This window comes from Schistocerca americana, chromosome X (genome assembly GCF_021461395.2).
Source record: "Schistocerca americana isolate TAMUIC-IGC-003095 chromosome X, iqSchAmer2.1, whole genome shotgun sequence".
In the NCBI taxonomy this organism is placed as follows: domain Eukaryota; kingdom Metazoa; phylum Arthropoda; class Insecta; order Orthoptera; family Acrididae; genus Schistocerca; species Schistocerca americana.
In genome coordinates, this window is record NC_060130.1 from 354,106,397 (window position 1) to 354,119,754 (window position 13,358).

The following is a 13,358-nucleotide window of genomic DNA, read 5'->3' on the forward strand; positions in this document are numbered from 1 at the left end:
CCGAATGCTTGCAGTTTTAATGTTACAACATTGGCCGTCTCAGTAACACAATGTCCGCAATAAGGACATCTAGTTCAGTACTTCCTACTGTGAAATACTTTATTATATTTTGCATCTCCTTTAACTCAACAATAGTAGCAAGTGAGATGTAACTGACGCATAAGATACTGACATTGTGGATGTAATGTACTGAATCAGAAAAGACAGCTTGCAACTATTTCCACTAAATATGTTCTGTTAGACTTCCACTTGAAATGACAACAAGGAACACTGTTCTGAGTGCAAGAGTTTTGGTTAGGGTTATAATAGAATTTTAAGCTTTGTTCCCATGCTTGCAGAAAATGATAATGAATTAAAGGGGAAAGAGGATAGTCTTGCAAGAATGCAATTCATTGTGATTTGGTTAACACTCTGTACATTTTTGACAGCAGCCTTTCTTGGTGTTGAACGACCCCTTGGATTGTCACCCATGGAGAGTGAAATGAGACACCAGGATGACAGGAGATTTGTTCAGTTAATCTCTTTATTCCGACCCTGGATCATATTACATCAGGAACAGCTTGGTGGAGGCGACCAGTTGCCTCTTATACGAAACAATAGATGTTCAGCATTGCTGATAGTACAGAGAGCGAGGCTAACCATGGCATCACTAGAATGCCGCAGTCAGCGATGTCTCTGGCTGTGACTGTGGTGACAGTGCAGCTGTGCAGCTATGATGGCTGTGAACTTCCTCCAGCAAGTGGGTGGCCCCCTTGTGACTAAGGCAGGCTGCCCTATCTCGTGGTTGAACAGTGGACCCTGTCCTGCATTCTGAGATGTCGCTCCAGGTGTCACAGGCTTGTGGTGTATGCTGTGATACTCAGATGAGAGTGATTTAGTACACGAATGGCTGATTGCTTATATGCTCCAGACTGTTTATTCAGGGCTTAAGGCATATAGTCTAAACACTTTCGTGGTGGCAAGTGAGGAAAGGTTTCCATCCTTTTGCTAGCGTATTGCAGTTGGCTCTGCTTCACAGTGCCAGTCGATCACGTTACTTTGCAACACATAACACCCTAACCCACCTGCAGCTGGCTCTGTTGCCACTCACTTCCACTCTGGTGTATTTTTTGACTGAATACGGTCACTATACTGTATTGTTAACCCTGCATGTAGAACTTGAAAGTCAGATCCCTCAAAACTCTGAACATTATAAAGTGCCTTAGGCACATGCCTTCAGAGGTTGACGTTGTATGTCTACTATAAGTTTTAGAAGGCTTTTGTGCGGTCCAGACTATTTTATATGTGCCAGATGTATCAATTAACAATACCTTTCTTCATTTACTGCAAATAATTCTATAATTGTTCAGCTGCTGTGTCTCTGCTTAAACAACAAAAACCACCAATCAAAATATTCCTTTGGTCAAAAATCACCTCGAGTAATGTCATAAAATCTATAAACAAACTCGAACACTCAAAAACAGAGGATTACTATGGGGTTAGTAACAGTATTATTAAATACATAACCTTTACAATCTTGATGCCACTAACATAACTGGCAAATTGTATTCTTGATAAAGGTGTGTTTACCAAATGTCTGAAAATGACAGTTACTCTTCCAGTCTATGAGAAAGGTGAAAGAAAAATGCCAAACAATTATAGACCCATATCAGTAGTTCCCATTATATCAGAAGTCACAGAAAACAATCTATGTATGCAAATTTACAGTTATTTTGAAAGTGGTAAATTATTGAGTAATAGTCAGTTTGGCTCTCGTTCGCAGCTATCAACAACAAAAACAGTAATGTGTCTCCTCAGTAACATATATGAAGGATGTCAGAACAAGAAACTCACTTGTGCAATGCTGTTTGATTCAAGTAAAGCCTTTGGCTATGTCACACATGAAATAAAGATAAACAAGCTAGAACATCATGATATTGTAGATAAGTCATTACAACTATTTCAGCTATACTTAAGCAGCAGAATACAGTTAGTAAAGGCAAAAAACCAAATGTCAACACTCATTAAAAGAAAGAGAGGAATCCTACTAGGCTCAGTGCTCAGGCTTTTCCTGTTTGTTGTGTATACCAATGACCTACCAAATTATGTGCCACATGACAATGTGCTATGATCCTTGTAGCACCTATGCAAATTCTCCTCCATGCACACTCTGATAGTGGTTATTTCTGCCTGGAATACTGCGACTAGCTTTCCTAGAGTGACTGCTCTCTTTAGTTTAGGCTGCATCCCACATACTCCAATCCTATTACCTTCACCTGTTTGTGACCCATTTGTATAAGCCAGACTGTCCCTCCTGAACAGTGTTGTGGTTTGTTCTGCCACTGCTCCCTTCTTAAAATTTTTACAATGTAAGGCTTAATGAAGCAGCTGTAAGTTGTTGTGTAATCAGCTGGGAATTTTCCTGGCCATTCCTATACTTACCACATTCGCTATATTGGAGTGAGATTCTGGATGTTCTAAAGGAATCCAGTTATTTCCAGTTTTTACCACATGCCCCTGCTGCTGCCTCTATTGTGATCCAAAGGTGTCCAGTATGGCCCACCCTAGTGTGGGTGTGCTGCTAATTCTGCATGTGATGGTTAAGCAGGTCAGTCTCTGCACCTTTCCAAGCTCCTTAGCAGCCACCTTCTGTTCTACTTCATTCCACCATACTGCAGCTGCATAAATTATCATAGGTGTTATTATAGTGGCATATATCCTGTACAACCTCTTGGGATTTGTACCCCAGTTTTTACCACAGGCCCTTCTAGTGCACATAAGAGTGATTTCTGCATTGGAATCTATATTCTTTGTATAAAGGGTTCATGATAGTTTCATATCCAAGAGCCATCCCTAGATATTTCACGAACCCCTGTACTGCTACAGTTTCACTTAGGAGTTTGAGGTCCCAGTGTGTGTTCTTTATTTCCTTTATTGTAATTGGTACTGAACCAGTTTTTTGGGGCCGACACATAGATTCTGTTTTCTGTGTCAATTTTCCACAGTGTGTAGGGAACATTGTGGCATTGTTGTAACAGTACCAGCATTTTTGCCATGTATTAATGTGACTAAATCGTGTGTGTATCCTTGGCAAAAGTAGCCTCTAGTACACTACTGGCCATTAAAATTGCTACACCAAGAATAAATGCAGATGATAAACGGGTATTCATTGGACAAATATATTATACTAGAACTGACATGTGATTACATTTTCACGCAATTTGGGTGCATCGATCCTGAGAAACCAGTACCCAGAACAACCACCTCTGGCCGTAATAACGGCCTTGATACGCTTGGGCATTGAGTCAAACAGAGCTTGGATGGCGTGTACAGGTACAGCTGCCCATGCAGCTTCAACACGATACCACAGTTCATCAACAGTAGTGACTGGCGTATTGTGACAAGCCAGTTGCTCGGCTACTATTGACCAGACATTTTCAATTGGTGAGAGATCTGGAGAATGTGCTAGCCAGAGCAGCAGTCGAACATTTTCTGTATCCAGAAAGGCCTGTACAGGACCTGCAAAATGCGGTCGTGTATTATCCTGCTGAAATGTAGGGTTTCGCAGGGATCGAATGAAGGGTACAGCCACGGGTCATAACACATCTGAAATGTAACACCCACGGTTCAAAGTGCCGTCAATGTGAACAAGAGGTGACTGAGACGTGTAATCAATGGCACCCCATACCATGATGCCGGGTGATACGCCAGTATGCCGATGACGAATACACGCTTCCAATGTGTGTTCACCGCGATTTTGCCAAACACGGATGCGACCGTCATGATGCTGTAAACAGAACCTGGATTCATCCGAAAAAATGATGTTTTGCCATTCATGCACCCAGGTTCGTCGTTGAGTACACCATCGCAGGCGCTCCTGTCTGTGATGCAGCGTCAAGGGTAACCGCAGCCATGGTGTCCGAGCTGATAGTCCATGCTGCTGCAAACGTCGTCGAACTGTCCGTGCAGATGGTTGTTGTCTTGCAAACGTCCCCATCTGTTGACACTGGGATCGATACGTGGCTGCACCATACGTTACAGCCATGTGGATAAGATGCCTGTCATCTCGACTGTTAGTGATACGAGGCCGTTGGGATCCAGCACGGCATTCTGAATTACCCTCCTGAACCCACTGATTCCATATTCTGCTAACAGTCATTGGATCTCGACCAACGCGAGCAACAGTGTTGCGATACGATAAACCGCAATCGCAATAGGCTACAATCCGACGTTTATCAAAGTGGGAAACGTGATGGTACACATTTCTCCTCCTTACACAAGGCATCACAACAATGTTTCACCAGGCAACGCTGGTCAACTGCTGCTTGTGTATGAGAAATCGGTTGGAAACTTTCCTCATGTCAGCACGTTGTAGGTGTCGCCACCGGCGCCAACCTTGTGTGAATGCTCTGAAGCGTTAATCATTTGCATATCACAGCATCTTCTGCCTGTCGGTTAAATTTAGAGTCTGTAGCACGTCATCTTCGTGGTGTAGTAATTTTAATGGCCAGTAGTGTATTTAACTCTTGAGTTCAGTCACCTCTAGGTTCCACAGTAGTGGGGACAAATTCCCTCCTTTTGGACATCCCCTAGTGGTTTCAGTCGCCATTTTCTCATTTATCACGGTGACGTCTACCTTTCGTTTACTTAGTATGTTCTTAATTGACCTGCATGTGGTAGTTTCAGTGCCATTCTATTCTGCAACTCTTAACCATGGATTTGAAGGTTGTATTACTGAAAGCCTCCTTGATAACTTGGAAGATGTAGAGAGCTCTTTCCTGAAAGTGTAAAGTGTTTTCCACCTTTCCAAAAAGTTGGTGAAGTGTTTTAGAGGAACCTCAGGTAATCTTTTCTCCCTAACATGTGTGTTAGCTGGTTTTTCTGATGTCTTTAAAAGAAAACAGGGATAGACTGATTGGTCTCATATTCTTATCATTAGTATGATCAGTTCTCCCTGGCTTCAGAACTGAACAACCCACATTGTCCTCCAAGCATTAGGAATGATTCCTGCTACTAGACTGACCCTAAACGCTCTACATAGAAATCTAATTAAATCCTCTCCTGCTTGTTGTGGTAGAGCTGGAAAGATGCTGTTTGGGGGTTGTGACTTGAACGGTTAAAACGTGTCCACCGCCCACTGTATTTTTTTTAAATCAGCACATTCTATGGTGGATTCCCAGTTTTCCCTTTGATTACCAGTAAACCAGTGCCTCTCTGGGACTGACTCCTGGTTGTGTTATCTTCCAGAGTGCATTGTGGGAAGTAAGTCTTGAGGAGCACATCCAGTGTCTCACTCGCTGCCCCGTATTCCCCAATCCTCCATCCTTACAGTATCTCCTGGACCCCTGGATTAGTTGGTATTGTAGTGAATATTAAGTGTAGCGACATAAATACATGTTCTGGAGTTCTTTAGATATCATAAATCAACTTACCTCCAGTTCCTCTGAGACCTGAAATGCCCTCCTTATATAAACTGGATTCTTGGGTCAATGCTGTGTCCACCTCAAACCTTTCCAAATGACGACTCATGATGGCAGTTGTCTCTTTACTATGTTGACTGCTGTGAAGGAATGTTAACCAGTGGATATCCCTGTTGGATAACCAGCATTCTTTCTTAAATCAAGTCTGCAAATATTATTGGTCTGTTTCCATATTTCCCACCTCGGTTTTTACTGGATCTGTTTATCCAGAGAAGTGGGAGTATTAGACTCTTCCCTTGGTCTCTTGTTCCCTGTCTTAGAGGTAGAAGGGTCTTATTACCTCCTCTCTCAGACAGTCTTTATCTGGAAGTCTTTGGTTGAAGAGCTTTTAGTTATCTCCATTTATATTTAGGAAGCCATTCTTTACCTCCCTTTTCCTTTAGCTGTTTGAGAAGTTTCCTCCTCTGAGCACTACACAAGGATTTGATCTTTACCTGGTACAACTTCTAAGCAACAGTTTCCACTCCTCGGACTGGCCTATTGCCCAATCCAATTGTGGAAACAGCTTCTATCGGTTCCATCTCCGATGCATGTGTGTTTGAGGACTCATCAAGTCTTTCAATTTTTGTTTCTTTTTTCGTGTTGTCCATTTTGGTTTGACAAGAATTGGGGACCTATTTGGTGACACCACAGGACCCCATGTAGTGAAATGCTAGTAGGTCGCCCAGTATCCCTGAAAGGGGATATGGGGTATGAGTATGGGAGTGGATATGGGAGGTATGGGGCATTGTGGGACACTCTTCATCTGTTTCGACTGCTGTCCAGCATAGGCAATATCAATATCTATGCTACAGCCAGCATGGTCCTCAGCTTCCCTCAAATATGCAAGCCTCTGTGCCATCACAGTAAGTACTTTGACAGGGTGGTGTTTACTCATGGAAATGACATTTGAAAATTGACCTAGAGTGAGAAAGCTTTTTGGGATATGTACGAAAGCATACCTAATGATTCTTGGCATAACCCAAATGTCAGCTCCTATCGAGGTATGGAGTCTACACTCATTTTGATTGTAATAACTGACTGCAAGAGAGAGTATAAACTCTCCTCCCGCACAGACCGTGAAGCCCCAAAGGTGCTGACTGGCTGCCGTGTCATCCGCAGCCCACAGGTGTTACTGGATGTGGATATGGAGAGGCATGTGGTCAGCACACCGCTCTCCCTGCCGTATGTCAGTTTCCGAGACCAGAGCCACTAGTTCTCAATCAAGTAGCTCCTCAGTTTGCCTCACAAGGGCTGAGTGCACCCCGCTTGCCAACAGCACTCGGCAGACCGGATGGTCACCCACCCAAGTGCTGGCCCAGCCCGGCAGTGTTTTACTTTGGTGATCTGAAGGGAACTGGTGTAACCACTGCGGCAAGGCCGTTGGCAAGAGAGAGTATACTCCATATTATTTATATTTTTAAAACATTTTTGTAGATTTTTAAATTATGACTGCGACTATACGCTAGCCTACATTGATGAGTTTATACAAACGGACAACCTTAGCTGCAATCTGGTTTCTCCTGGGTGTGTCCTCAAAATCACGTACCAAATGAACTCACCATCTGTGATACAGAGGTACATACAATATTGTGGGTGTTGGGGCAGATTAGAGACATTTTTGCTATGAAATTCTCATTTGCTGTTACTCACATAGTACACTGACAGTCCTCCAATGCATGTACCCTGATGAGAATTTTGTCAGGGTTATTGCCCTCCCTCCCCCCCCCCCCTCCCTCCCCCCCCCCCCATGCCCCCACTTAGTTAAGATTAATGGCCAGCTAGCCATACGCTCCTAAGTGACTGTTTTCACCATGTCCATTTATGTGTTCCCTGGGCTAGTGGTATAGTTAGTGTTATATCCTGCCTAGTCGTTGAATATTGGGAGTCTAGGAAACCTGCTTCTCGGATCACTAGACAACATTTCAAGCAAATCACATTGAAGAGTTTTATTACAAAATGAATCAGTGACAATACATAACTTTGACAATAACACAGAAGTGTCACAAGCTAAGGACGACATGCAAATAAGAAATCTCTTCAGTATATACAATTCCAACGTCGCTGGTCTCAAAGTGCCTAATCTTGATGCTGGTGTTGAAGTGGGTGCAACGAGTCGGGAGCGGCGCTTATGTTCTCTTCACCTAGAGGCTGTTGCTGTCGTGTTGTCGTGCTAGAGAGGATTCGGTCAGTGTGCTATTGGCTGATGTCTTTTTCACAGCTCTCTCTGCTCTAATGTTCCCGATTGGCAAGCTGGCGTTTGACTTTATGCTGGAACAGTTTGGTGCTTCCTTTAGAAGACTGAGCTGTAATGAAAATGTATGGCCACCAAAAAGAGATTCTTTGATTATTATTGCTTCTACTGACTGACACTTAGCAAGGGCAGTCTTGATAGTAACTGGCAATACACTATATTTTCTGATGAATTGGTACTTTCTTCATTGCAGTACAGACTGATACAAGTAATCAGTGCATCAGGAGTAATGTGACAGTCTCATCAGTATGAGAAGAATACATTGAGAGCGTGATTTGTTTCTTGTAGTGCCAGCCTATTACAGATATACGATAGTGCAGGGATAGTATTCAGAACAGAAAAAATTGCTCGATCTCTTGGGCAAGGACACCTTCCTGGGTGCATTTTCCACCATGCACTATGCAGTGTCACTTTCTGTGCCGATGATGACCATAGACTTCTTTGCACCTCATATCCAGCACGGTAGCCGCCATGTACCCTGTTGGTTGTAGCCCCTGACAACACAGGGATCACTCTGTTGATGCCTGCGCCGTTAACTCCCCACGAATGCCAAGGAGTAGATGCCCGTCACCCTGGGGCATCGGGACTCCCAGCAATGGCCATCCTGCCAGGTGGCCTTTGCTGCGGCTGGGTGGCACCCATGGGGAGGGCCCCTGGTCAGAGTGGGTGGCATCAGGGCAGATAACATGCCATGAAGTGTATTACGTCATCTCTTGCTGGTGGTCCGCTACCAGCGGTCTCTAAGTGAGCAAAGTCTAACTTCAGTGCTAAGAAATATGACCCCAAGTCATTCCCCTCCCTGGGCCACACCATGGGAGGAACGCCAGGCTAAGGATGGCAGTGAAGCTTATTTGCCCCGGTACCTCGTATGTACGATAGTTGATGGGGAATCTTTCATGTTCATGAAGCCTTAGTTTTTTGTGAAGCATTTGGAGGACAAGTTTGGGGAGGTGGAGGACTTGTTCAAAATGCGCTCTGGCTCAGTTTTGATAAAAACAGCATCCTCTGTCCAGTCACGGGCATTACTCTCTTGTGGCAAATTGGGGGATGTTTCTGTTACCATCACCCCGCATAAGAGCTTAAATATGGTCCAGGGTATTATATTCCACAGGCACCATCTTTTGCAGTCTGATGACAAGGTGTGCACCAATTTAGAGCGGTGAGGTGTTCATTTCGTCCTGCGCATCCATCGGGGTCTGAGGGATGAGCAGGTTGCCACCAGTGCCTTCGAGGGTGACACACAGCCCGAGAAGGTCAAGGTGGTGGTCTACTGCTATCCCTCCCCCGATGCAATGCTTTAAGTGCTGGAAGTTCAGTCATATGTCTTCCCGCTGTACTTTCAGCCCTAACTGTCGAGATTGTGGACATCCATCACATCCCAATACTCCATGTGCCCCGCCTCCCATCTGTATCAACTGTGGAGAGCATCATTCACCTTGCTCGCCAGACTGCAGGATTTTACAGAAAGAGAGGAAAATCATGGAATATAAGATCGTGGACTGACTGACCTACACTGAGGCTAAAAGAAAATATGTGCGCCTACATCCTGTGGCTATGACCACCTCATAAGCCACCACTGCGAGAACTGTTGTAGCCCCATCAGTTCCACGAATTCCAGTCGGCTCTCAGAGCCAGAAGGCTACACCTGCACCACCTACCTCGGGAGCAACACCCCCCCAACCATTGGGGATTTCAGTCCCCACTTGTGAGCCAGAGAAGTGTAACGCTTCTTCGGCTCCTCTCGCTAGGAAGGAGTCCCTTGGGTCACTCCCTTCCCAGGTTTCTTCTAGTGGGAAAGATGACACCTGCCAGTGGCTGAAGAGCCCAAAAGCAGCTGGTTGTAAGGCTTCACACTTATTCTCAGTCCCACGGACTGATACAGTGAAGTCCTCCCAGCCAAGGAAACCCAAGCAACAGTGCGAGAAATCGAAAAAGAAGACCCCCTAAGAACAAGGAACTTGTGGTGGCTTCCACACCACTGCTACCTACACACTCTGCATCTGAGAGGATGGGGTGGAGATTCTGGTGTCCGCTGAGGACCTGTATCTCGCCAGACCCTCAGACACAATGGAAATAGACTGCTCAGGCAAAAAGTTGGTGGCAGCAGGTGACCCTGAGGTGTAAACTCCCTCATTGAATGTTACATGCCTTCCCAGTCTCACGATGATGTCATCCTCCAGTGGATTTGCGGCAGTTTTTTCCACCACCTGGCTAAGCTACGGCAGTTGTTAAGCTTTACACCTGCTTTCTGCATTGTCCTCCAGGAAACCTGGTTCCCGGCCCTGCGGACCCCTGCCCTCGGCAGCTAAAAGGGATATTACAGGAGCTATAGCGACTATAATTGAGTGTCAGGTGGAGTTTGCGTTTATGTCCTAAACTCAGTCTGTAGTGAAACTTTGTCCTTTCAAACCCCTTTTGAAGCTGTGGCTGTCAGAATATGGACGGTGAAGGAAATAACTGTCTGCAGTGTGTATCTTCATCCAGATGGTGCAGTACCCCTGAACGTATTAGCTGCACTTATTGACTGACTCCCTAAACCTTTCCTACTTTTGGGGGATTTTAACACCCATAACTCTATTGTGGGGTGAACTGTGCTTACTGGCCGAGGCAGAAATGTCGAAACTTCACTGTCTCAGTTCGAACTCTGCCTCTTAAATACTGGGGCCGCCACACATTTCAGTGTGGCTCGAGGTAGTTAGTCGGCCATTGATTTATCACTCTTTGCAGGTCAGGACTTCTCCCACGACGCAAACGCGATTGCTGAGCACTATGCTTGAGCCTCTGCGTCGGAGAAATACCCCCTCCCCCCCCAGCCTTTCGCACCCTCAAATGGCAGATGGAAAGGAAAGTCTTCTCGTTCAATACACACCACAGTGAACCCTATAATGCCCCATTTACAGAGTGGGAGCTCCTCAGCACACTTGCAGATTGCCCCGACACAGCTCCTGGGCTGGAGTGGATCTGCAATCAGATGATGAAACATTTCTCATCTGACTATAAGAGACATCTCCTCGTAATCTTCAACCGGATCTGGTGTGATGGCGTCTTTGCCTCGCAATGGCGGGAGAGCACCATCATTCTGGTGCTCAAACGCGGTAGAAACCCACTTGATGTGGATAGCTATTGGCCCATCAGCCTCACCAACGTTGTTTGTAAGCTGCTGGAATGTATGGTGTGTCGGCGGTTGGGTTGGGTCCTGGAGTCACGTGGTCTACTGGCTCCATGTCAGGGCGGCTTCCGCCAGCGGCGCTCTATCACTGATAATCTTGTGCACCTCGAGTCTGCCATTCTAACAGCCTTTTCCAAAGGCAAACACCTTGTTGCCCCCCCCCCCCCCTCCTCCCTCTACACAAAGCATTATGACACCACCTGGCGACATCATATCCTTGCCGCATTATATGGGTGGGGTCTCCGAGGCCCGCTCCCGATTTTTATCCAGAATTTACTGTCGTTCTGTACTTTCCATTACCAAATTCGTGCCTCCCCCCATATCCAGGATAATGATGTCCCACAGGGCTCTTTACTGAGTGTGTTGCTATTTTTAGTTGCCATTAATGGTCTAGCAGCAGCTGTAGGGCCGTCTGTCTCATCCTCTCTGTATGCAGATGACTTCTGCATTTCGTACTGCTCCACCAGTACTGGTGTTGCTGAGCGGTGCCTACAGGCAGCCATCCACAAAGCGTAGTCATGGGAGTCTGGTTTATGGTTCGGCAGCACCCTCAGTGTTGCGTGTACTCAACCCAGTGCACCACTGTGGCATTTGCCTAGCGACGGGAGCTTTTAGAACGAGTCCGGTGACCAGTATCCTGGTGAAGGCCAGAGTCCCTCCATTGCAGTCCGAATGTGCACAACTGCTCACCAGTTACTTTGCACACATTCGTAGTTCTCCTGAGCATCCAAATTACTTTCTCCTTTTTCCACCTGTGGCAGTTCATCTACCGCAACGGCGGCCCAGGTATGAGCTAACGATTGCAGTTCGCCTGCGACCCCTTCTGTCTGAGCTGGAGTCCCCTTTACCACCTCCCATTGAGGTCCGGTCCACATACACCTCCATGGTGTACACCTAGGCTGCAGATTTGTCTGGACCTTTAACATGACCCTAAGGACTTAGTTACTCGTGCCACTCTCTGCTGTCATTTCCTCTCAATTCTTGCCATGTTCCGGGGCTCTGAATTGGTTTACACCAACAGCTCAATGGCTGATGGTCATGTTGGCTTCGCCTACATCCACAGAGGCCATTTTGAACATCATTCCTTGCCTGATGGCTGCAGTGTATTCACTGCAGAGCTGGTGGCCATCTCTTGTGCACTTCAGTATATCCGTTCATGCTCCGTGGAATCGTTTCTTCTGTGTACTGACTCCTTGAGCAGCCTACAAGCTATCGGTAGCATCCATCCAAGAGTCCAACTATGCCCTGGACCGGTCCTGTCATTCAGTGGTGTTTGTGTGGACCCCAGGACAAGTCGGCATCCCAGGCAACCAACTTGCTCACGGGCTGACCAAACAGGCTATGCGGAAACCGCTTGTGGGGATGGGCATCTCTGAACCTGACCTGTGTTCTGACTTGCGCTGTAGGGTTTTTCGGTTTTGGGAACCGGAATGGCCTAACAGTACACACAACAAACTGCGTGTCATTAAGGAGACTATGAATGTGTGGAAGACTTCCATGCGGGCCTCTCGTAGGGAATCAGTTGTCCTCTGCCGGCTCCACATTGGCCACGCTTGGGTGACCCACGGTTGCATCCTGTGCCATGAAGACCTGCCTGAGTGTTGGTGCAGCGCCCGGTTGACAGTGGCCCGTATTCTGGTGCACTGTCCCACTTTAACTGCCCAGCGACGGAATCTTGGGTTACCGAATTCATTGCCGCTAATTTTATCTGACAGCGCCTCATCGGCTGATTTAGTTTTATGTTTTATTCATGAGGGTGGGTTTTATCATTTGATCTAAGTTTTAGCACATGTCCTTTGTCCCTCTTTGTCCCCACCCTAGTGTTTTTAGGGTGGAGGTTTTAATGTGTTGGAGAGTGGCTGGTTTCTCCTTTTTTTTATTCTCATGGTCAGCCAGCCATGGTAATCTGCTTTGTTGTTTCAATCTCTTCGTCCCATTTCTTGCATTTCTGTGGTTTTGTTGTTCCCTTATGTCCATTTACATGTTTGTTGCTCTTCATCGTTCTTGTGATTTTTCTTTTCATTCCATTTTGTGTTGTCAGTCTCATTTGTTTTATTCTCAGACTTGTGACATTGTTTTATTTGGAAGAGTGGGCTGATGACCTCGTAGTTTGGTCCCTTTCCCCCTCTTTTAATCCAACCAACAAACCACCTGCAGTTGCATTTTCAGCCACATGAAATGGAAAATGTGCTTTATTAGAGCTTCACAGTTGTAGATGATGTTGCAAAATCAGCTTAGTAAAAAAATTAGTGCAATTCATGCATGTATTAACGAGATCAGCTGACTTTCAAATTTTCTATTTTTTTAATGTGAGATCGCGTGGGTCAGATTTGTATGCCTATTCAAAAGTCTAGATTCTAATATGTTCTTACATAATCTTAAAATGATTGTATCAAAACTAGGGTGTATCATGATATATTATGTATTTTCAAACATTTCCAAGTACTGAGAAAAATTCATACTATGATGTCAGTTGTAAACATCAGTTGTGCTTTAG

General features: G+C 45.6%; 1 protein-coding gene and 1 pseudogene across 3 annotated transcripts in view; one reads left to right on the forward strand and one right to left on the reverse strand.

The window, feature by feature from the left end:
- LOC124554729 overlaps positions 1-13,358 on the forward strand; it is a 284,948-nt gene that overhangs the window by 16,143 nt on the left and 255,447 nt on the right. The window lies entirely within an intron of this gene.
- On the reverse strand, positions 6,709-6,826 carry LOC124556990 (annotated as a pseudogene).